The following is an 8011-nucleotide window of genomic DNA, read 5'->3' on the forward strand; positions in this document are numbered from 1 at the left end:
TTAAAGCCAAATGGGTTCCAACTCTTGGCTAACCCATATTAGGTCATGATCTAATCATATTAGATCAACCTAACCTAAGAATCAGATTCGAATTTAATTTGAATCAGGAGCTAGGGTTTGCAACACGTGCTAGCATGTTCATCTTGCAAACATGATCTAATCCAATTAGACCCTTGATCAATTTCCTTGTGTGTGACCCATTGGGTTCCTTATCTTAGCCAGCAGTAGGTGGAGGTGCAAGTTGACCTAACCTGATTAGAATACCTCTAATCCAATTTAGGTTCAATTTAGTGTTAAACCTGACTTAGCAATCAGAACCTTTCTGATGCTTTGATCTAATCAAACTCTTTGATCCGATCAACCCACAAGACATGATTGACGTCTAGCAACGTATCATGTCTACCCGGAAGATGAGGAATGTATTGGATAAATCCAAACATACCCTTCAGTGCCAAGTAACCGTGCAATTCAATCCCTCAGTCATACTACATCCTGAATAAGTGCATGAGTATGGATCAATATCAAACTCAATCACTTATTCATGTCTCTCTCAATCTTTTATATGATAATTCAAACAATGAAACATTAGAAACTCTTTCTAATATTCATTTTGTTTTAATCAAAGGCTTCTTGAATCATCATAAGATTAGAGTAAGTAGGATGTTACCTTCTCTTACTAGAAGTGACTGATTCCTTGTTGACCTACTCACAACCTTCGTACAAAATCCACCATATCCAGAATACCTCATACACAACGCAATATCGTGAATGAGGGTAAACCAAAATATAGGTTCAAGTGCACAAGATACCATGGTGATCTCAGGTCTAAGGATCACTTGCACAACTCCCACTATGAGAACCATCTTTTGATAATTAAGTAAGAATCCATAAGATGTTCTCATGGCTGGTCATTTCAGTGAACTCATTCCTCTAATGAGCACCCACGTCTTTGTATTAGGGTCTCACACAAGTGATTGTGAGATCAATCACCCTCTACATCGAGCATACATAAGATGTGCCAGTCTTTTCGATAATATTGATCCCCGACTCAATATACCAATTTGACTGAGAATATTCTAAATTAGGATTTTAGGATTTTAGGTCTCACTGGTATGATCTCATCATAACCTTAAAACCAATATCCTAATTTATGGGGTTTATCATCCAATAATAAAACAGATAAGCAGCAAATGATGAAACACAATGCCTTTATTGATATATATCGAGTGTCAAAGTACATGATTTGGAGGATTACAAAGAGAAACCCATCAAATGATTGGCTTATAGGGCATCTACTCTTTCAAACCTAATCCTCCTCCAAGGAGGATTAGGTGTCCCTCTCATGGTTTAGTCATAATCTAATTAGGCTTGAATCAATTGGGTTCAATCAATGCTAGTCTTAATCCAATTAGGACTCGAATGAACCATGACCCAATTGAACCCTTCAATCCTAATCCAATTAGGAGTCATGTTGATCCATTAGATTAATGATTAATTAGGACTTAAGAAACCCTAATCCAATTAGGACTTATTTAATTTTAGTCCTAATCTAATTAGGACTCTAATTTGAATCCGAAGTCCTAATCTGATTAGGACTCTGGGAATCCTACTCTAAGTAGGAATTCAAATTTAATTCAAAACTCCTAATCTAATTAAGATTGGTAGGAATCCTACTCCAAGTAGAAATTTCAGTCCTACTCTAAATAGGATTCCCAGTTCTAATCCAATTAGGACTCTAGAAATCCTACTCGAAGTAGAATTTGTGTTTAAGTCTATTTAATTAATTCCATTGTTCCTTCTTCAACTGATTATAAATCGAATTGATTACTCGTGATTCATAATCACATTTCAACCATCGGATCGGTCAATACTTCTAGTGTGTGTGACCCCATAGGTTCTATTCTGACTGGTAGTGAGATATATTGTGATCTCTATCTCAATATCATTGAAAACTCCTTTCAATGGGTTGGAACGATTCCAACTCAACTCATTAGGGTTTATCGATCATCGAGATATTCCCTGTGAGTCTCACCATCCACCAGGACACCTAGCAGCATGTAGTGGCTACCCAGCAGAATAGAATAATAAACCTCTAGGTGCAGTTAATATGTGATACAGTCTTACTATCGTGGATCCCTACAGGACGGAGGTCATGGACAACTCGTCAAACCCCATCGTCTGTCGTATGTGAAGATTTATTCGACTTAAGTTCGAGAGTGGAAAACTCTTTCTCCACTGTGCATACTGCTCCGGCCGAGGTCTTTCGAACTCAGTCTTATAAATCACATAGGATCTCTCCTTATCTATCAAGGTCGATAGATTCCTTATAGGTGCATACCCTACTCTTACAGTGAACCTACTGCAGCCAATCTACATTGCATGGACCCATATGGCTAGAGACCATGCATGTGTGCAGTCAAACTACAATAACCTTACTGTGAGTTGCCGAAGCACCGCAGGTCAAAGGACCTGTCACACTACTGTAACATCAAGCAAGTCACTGACGAGTGGATAGACATCCAAGTGACTTCTTGTCTTGGTCACGCTCAGTACCCTTGTTCTCTAACAAGCACCTGCACTATTACTTCAGTGTCTCCACACCGTGGACTCGAGTCTCGTCCATTCATAGGGAAAGTAATGTGTGCACTGATCTCATCGGATCGATCACCGTCCTCGTGATGATCCATCGATCAGGAGCGTTTAGAAATTAATTACTAATGATACATGGCTCAAATTCTCAACTCTTGAGAATATGCATCATCATCTTATTAATTCCTAGGACGATTCATAGACACAATAACAATATGAATGAAAAAGATGCCTTTCATTTATTCAATAATAATAAAGTCAAGTACAAATTATGTTCCAGAATTAATAATGTGTTCGCCAAAATTGGCTTCTAGGGCATACATCTAACAATCTCCCACTTGCACTAAAGCCAATCAGTCATATATCTTAGTCCCATCTTCTCAAGGTGGGCTTCAGTCTTTTGTTGACTTAGCTGCTTAGTGAACGGGTCTGCCACATTGTCCGTGGAGTCTACTCTCTGCACCTCGACATACTTTTTCTTAACATAGTCGCGTATGAGGTGGAAGCGCCGCTCTATATGCTTGGACTTCTGATGAGACCTTGGTTCCTTAGCAAGAGCTATGGCGCCATTATTATCGCAGTAGAGTGTTATAGCATCTGATGTCATCACATCCAATTCTGCAATAAATTTCTTGTACTAGAAGCCTTCCTTAGCAGCTTCAGATGCGGCGATGTATTCAGCTTCCATAGTAGAGTCAGCAATGATCGGTTGTTTATAACTCTTCCAATTTACCGTACCACCATTGCACAAGAACACATATCCAGATGTTGACTTCCTATCATCGACATCAGTCATGAGTCTGAATCTGTGTACCCTTCTATCTTCAACTCTGATGATCCTCCAAAAACCAAGAATAAATCTTTAGTTCTTCTCAAGTACTTAAGAATATTCTTCACAGCTGTCCAGTGTTCTTCACCTGAATTCGACTGATATCTGCTTGTGACACTCACAGCAAGGGCTATGTCAGGTCGTGTACATAGCATGGCATACATGAGGCTCCCTATTGCCGATGCATAAGGGATCTTGCTCATGCGTTGTATCTCTTCAGATGTGTTGGGGCACATCTTCTTTGAGAGATGAATTCCATGCCTTAGGGGTAAAAGACCCCTTTTAGAGTTTTCCATGCTGAATCTTTTCAGCACTTCCTCTATGTACATCTTCTGTGATAGGCCAAGCATCCTTTTAGATCTATCTCTATAGACCTTTATTTCCAAAATATAGGATGCTTCCCCAAGATCTTTCATGGAGAACTCTTTTGACAACTAGACCTTGACCGAGGTTAGCATGGGAATATCATTTCCTATCAGGAGGATGTCGTCCACGTACAGTATGAGAAATACGACAGCACTCCCACTAACCTTTTTGTAAACACACGGTTCCTCTTCATTTTTGATGAAATCAAACGTTTTGATTGCGTCATCGAAACGAGTGTTCCAACTCCGAGATGCTTGTTTTAGTCCATAGATGGACCTTTGCAGCTTGCAGATCTTGTGATCTCCATCACTGAAAGTGAAACCCAAAGGCTATTCCATATAGATATCTTCATCAAGATATCCATTCAGGAAAGCAGTTTTCACATCCATCTGCCAGATTTCATAATCATGAAATGCTGCAATGGCAAGCAATGTTCGGATGGATTTTAGCATGGCTACAGGTAAAAAGGTCTCCTGATAGTCAATGCCTTCGCGTTGACTATACCCTTTCGCCACTAGCCTTTCTTTATAGGTCTCTACCTTTCCATCCGAACCTATCTTCCTTTTGTAGATCCATTTACATCCAATAGGTACAATACCTTCTGGTGGATCTACTAAGGTCCAGACTTGGTTGGAATGCATGGAGTCTAACTCTGACTTCATAGCTTCCAACCATTTCTCGGAATCGATATCAGATATCGCCTCGTCGTAGGTTTTGGAATCCTGTATGTGATCCCTATCTTCCACTAGGAACATTTCATCGGTATCCTCTTCTAGTATACCCAAGTATCTATCGGAAGGATGGGAGACCCTACTAGATCGGCGAGGTGGTTGAGGGACATCGTATACTGGCTCTGTATTAATGGATTCGATAGGATCCATGACTCGTTGCTTTTCAGAGACTTTCTCTTCAAGCTCAATTTTCCTCCCACTGCCTTTATCAAGGATAAACTGGTTTTCCAAGAAGATGACAAGATGGCTCAAAAATACATTGTGATCCTCTGAGACGTAAAAATTGTATCCTAATGACTCTTTAGGATATCCTATAAAACGAACACTTATCGTCCTAGCCTCTAGTTTGTCCGCCTATAGTCTTTTGACGTGGGCTGGACATCCCCAAATCTTGAGATGACCAAGACTTGGTTTCTTACCATGTCATATCTCATACGGTGTGGTAGGAACAGATTTAGAGGGAACTCTATTCAGTAGATATACTGCGGTAAGTAAAGCATCTCCCCAAAGAAACATAGGTAAATCAGTGAAGCTCATCATGGACCGGACTATATCCAATAGAGTCTGATTTCTCCTCTCTGACACCCCGTTGAGTTGAGGTGTACCCAGAGGAGTCCATTGTGAGACTATGCCATTATCCTTGAGATAGTTCTGGAATTCTCCACTAAGATATTCTCCTCCTCGATCTGATCGAAGAGCCTTATGGGGTTTTCCAGTTTGTTTTTCTACTTCATTTCTAAACTCTTTGAACTTTTCAAAAGATTCAGATTTGTGTCTCATAAGTACACATACCCATACCGTGAATAATCATCGGTAAAGGTAATGAAGTACGAATAACGTCCCCTGGCTTGCATATCGAATGGGCCACACACATCTGTGTGTATCAGGGTAATTATTTCAGTGGTCCTCTCCCCATGTCCTACAAAGGGCAATCTAGCCATTTTTCCTTGAAGACAGAACTCGCAAACTGGATATGACTCGGAAGTCAATGAGCCGAGAAGCCCATCTTTATCCATTTTGTTCATTCTGTCCTCTCCAATATGGCCAAGCCTGAGATGCCACAAATATTTTTCATTTATCTCATCCCTGGATCTTTTGGATCCTTTGGCATTCACTTCTTGCTCAGACACATTTATAGATACATCCATATGCAAATGATAGAGACTGTCAATTATAAAACCACGTGTGACTATTTTATTTCTGAAATAAATAGAACAGCAATCTTTGTCAAATGTAAAAACATGACCTTCCTGTGCTAGACATGAAACAGAAATCAAATTTCTGCTAGCAGCAGGTACATAATAGCAGTCTCTAAGTAATAAACTAAAACTAGACGGTAGTCGCAGATGGTAGGTGCCCACAGCCACAGCAGCAACTTTTGCCCCGTTGCCAACCCGAAGGGTTACCGCACCTTCCACCAGCCTTCTACTTTTTTTTAGACCCTGCATGGTAGTGCACAAATGAGCACTAGAACGAAAATCTATAACCCAACTAGAAGTAAAAGAAACCGTTAGATTAGTTTCAATTATGAGCAAGTCTATACCTTCTGAAGGTGTGTCACCTTTCTTGTTCTTCAGGCTCTCGAGATATGAAGGAGAGTTCCTCTTCCAGTGGCCGTCGACATTGCAGTGGAAACATTTTCCTTTGTCATTAGTCTTTTTCTTTTGAACTTCCTTCTTTGGCTTCTTATCTTTCTTCTACTTCTTAGCATGCTTCTTTTTCTTCCAAGTAGACTTTCTCTTGGAACCAGAAGTCAACTCAGCAGCAAGGACATTACCCCTTGAACCTTTCAAGACTCCCTCAGTATTACCAACATATTTATCAGTTCAGTCTTAGTGCATTCAATCTTATTCATGTGGTAGTTTACTATAAACTGTCCAAATGAATCAGAAAGGGATTGAAGGATCAGATCTACTTGCAATTCCTTGTGCATGTTCATACCGAGCCTCAAGCTCCTCTAGATCCTTGATCATAGTCAGACCATGATCATGGACGGACTGCCCCTCTCGCATCTTTGCTTTGAAGAGCCTCTTGGACACTTCAAAATGAGTTGTGCGACTCTGCTCACCATACAACTCTTGCAGGTGTGCCAGTATGTCCCTAGCAGTCTTCATATTTTCATGCTGGCATTGGAGTTCATTGGACATGGATGCCATGATATAGCACTTGACCCTAATGTCCTCGTCTGTCCACTTTTCATGCATCGCACGCTGATCAGTAGTCGGACGTGCTGGTAATGTGAGGATATCATTTTCGAGCACATAGCCTATTTTTTCGCAACTCAGAATAATTTTGAGATTTCTAAGCTAGTCTCTGTAATTGGTACCGGTCAATCGGTTGGTCTCAAGAATACGGGTCAAAGGGTTTGAGGCTGACATTATGATCTGCAGAGAGTAAAGATTCTAGTTAGACTTTTGTACTTGATCTTAATCCGTTCTAGGGTCTTTTAGAACAAATGTATCTCCCACTATTTTCTCGAATTCCTCACACTCCCCTAGTAGGAAAACGGGAATCCTACACGACTAGGGTTTCTAGTGGGTACTGCGGTCCCACCGATTTACATGCCATCTCACCTAACAGCTATTGGTGACACATAAATTGATGAATGTACAACTCTTGTACAATGCTTCTCAAGCATGTTGCAGTGCTACTTGGTTTCTAAGCCATGAAGACCTCACCTAATAGTTATTGGTCCCATTTCTTAGTTAAGTCAGACCCATAATATAACCGTAGAAATAAAATCGTCATTGGGTCCTCACCTAACAGTTATTGGTGCCCAACCTCACCTTTACCCTACAACATCTCATGTCTATAGAGAGGTCCAGCCCTCCGATGCAACTTGCCCACTGTATCCAGCCGAGATAAATCAACATCAGAAAGACCTTAGCAACTCTACTACAGTGGAAGACCTATGGACTTAATATTGGTTAATCAGGTCTTAGTGTTTGCAACCTTGAGCTCTTCATAAGAGGTAATCGAACAATTGGCCAGGTCAGCAGGTGGGAGGCTCTCCTTACTCAGAGAGTAAGGTCCTAATTAAGTAACCATCTTTCATGCTTTCCTAGACACCAATTAGATCAATTAATCTAATATGACTTGCTCATGTTGGTTCACTCTCGACTTGATTGAGGAGGTTTTAGTTTAGGTCTCATTGGGTTTGCTACATCACATGTAAACCTATCTACCCGATTCTCATTCACATCACATGCAAACGGCATATTGCAGGCAATTATAATCGCAACATTAAGTAAAGCTAAACTTTAAATAAGTGATGATCATGGATTCTAATTAGGTCATATTACAAGCACATGCACGTCAATCGATCAACTGGTCTTCAACTCTTGAATTGGTTCCAAGCCTCCTTGATTCGACCCTTGATCAACTCTTGATCCAATCGCCATCAACCGCTTAGATTGCCGTCCATCTCATGCACTGTCTTCAATTTGATCGTTGACGTACATCACATCATAGAAATACAACCAGATATATATATAAA

Source organism: Phoenix dactylifera, chromosome 7 (assembly GCF_051530095.1).
Source record: "Phoenix dactylifera cultivar Ajwa chromosome 7, Ajwa_hap1_PhDact_Kaust_v1.1, whole genome shotgun sequence".
NCBI classification, from domain to species: domain Eukaryota; kingdom Viridiplantae; phylum Streptophyta; class Magnoliopsida; order Arecales; family Arecaceae; genus Phoenix; species Phoenix dactylifera.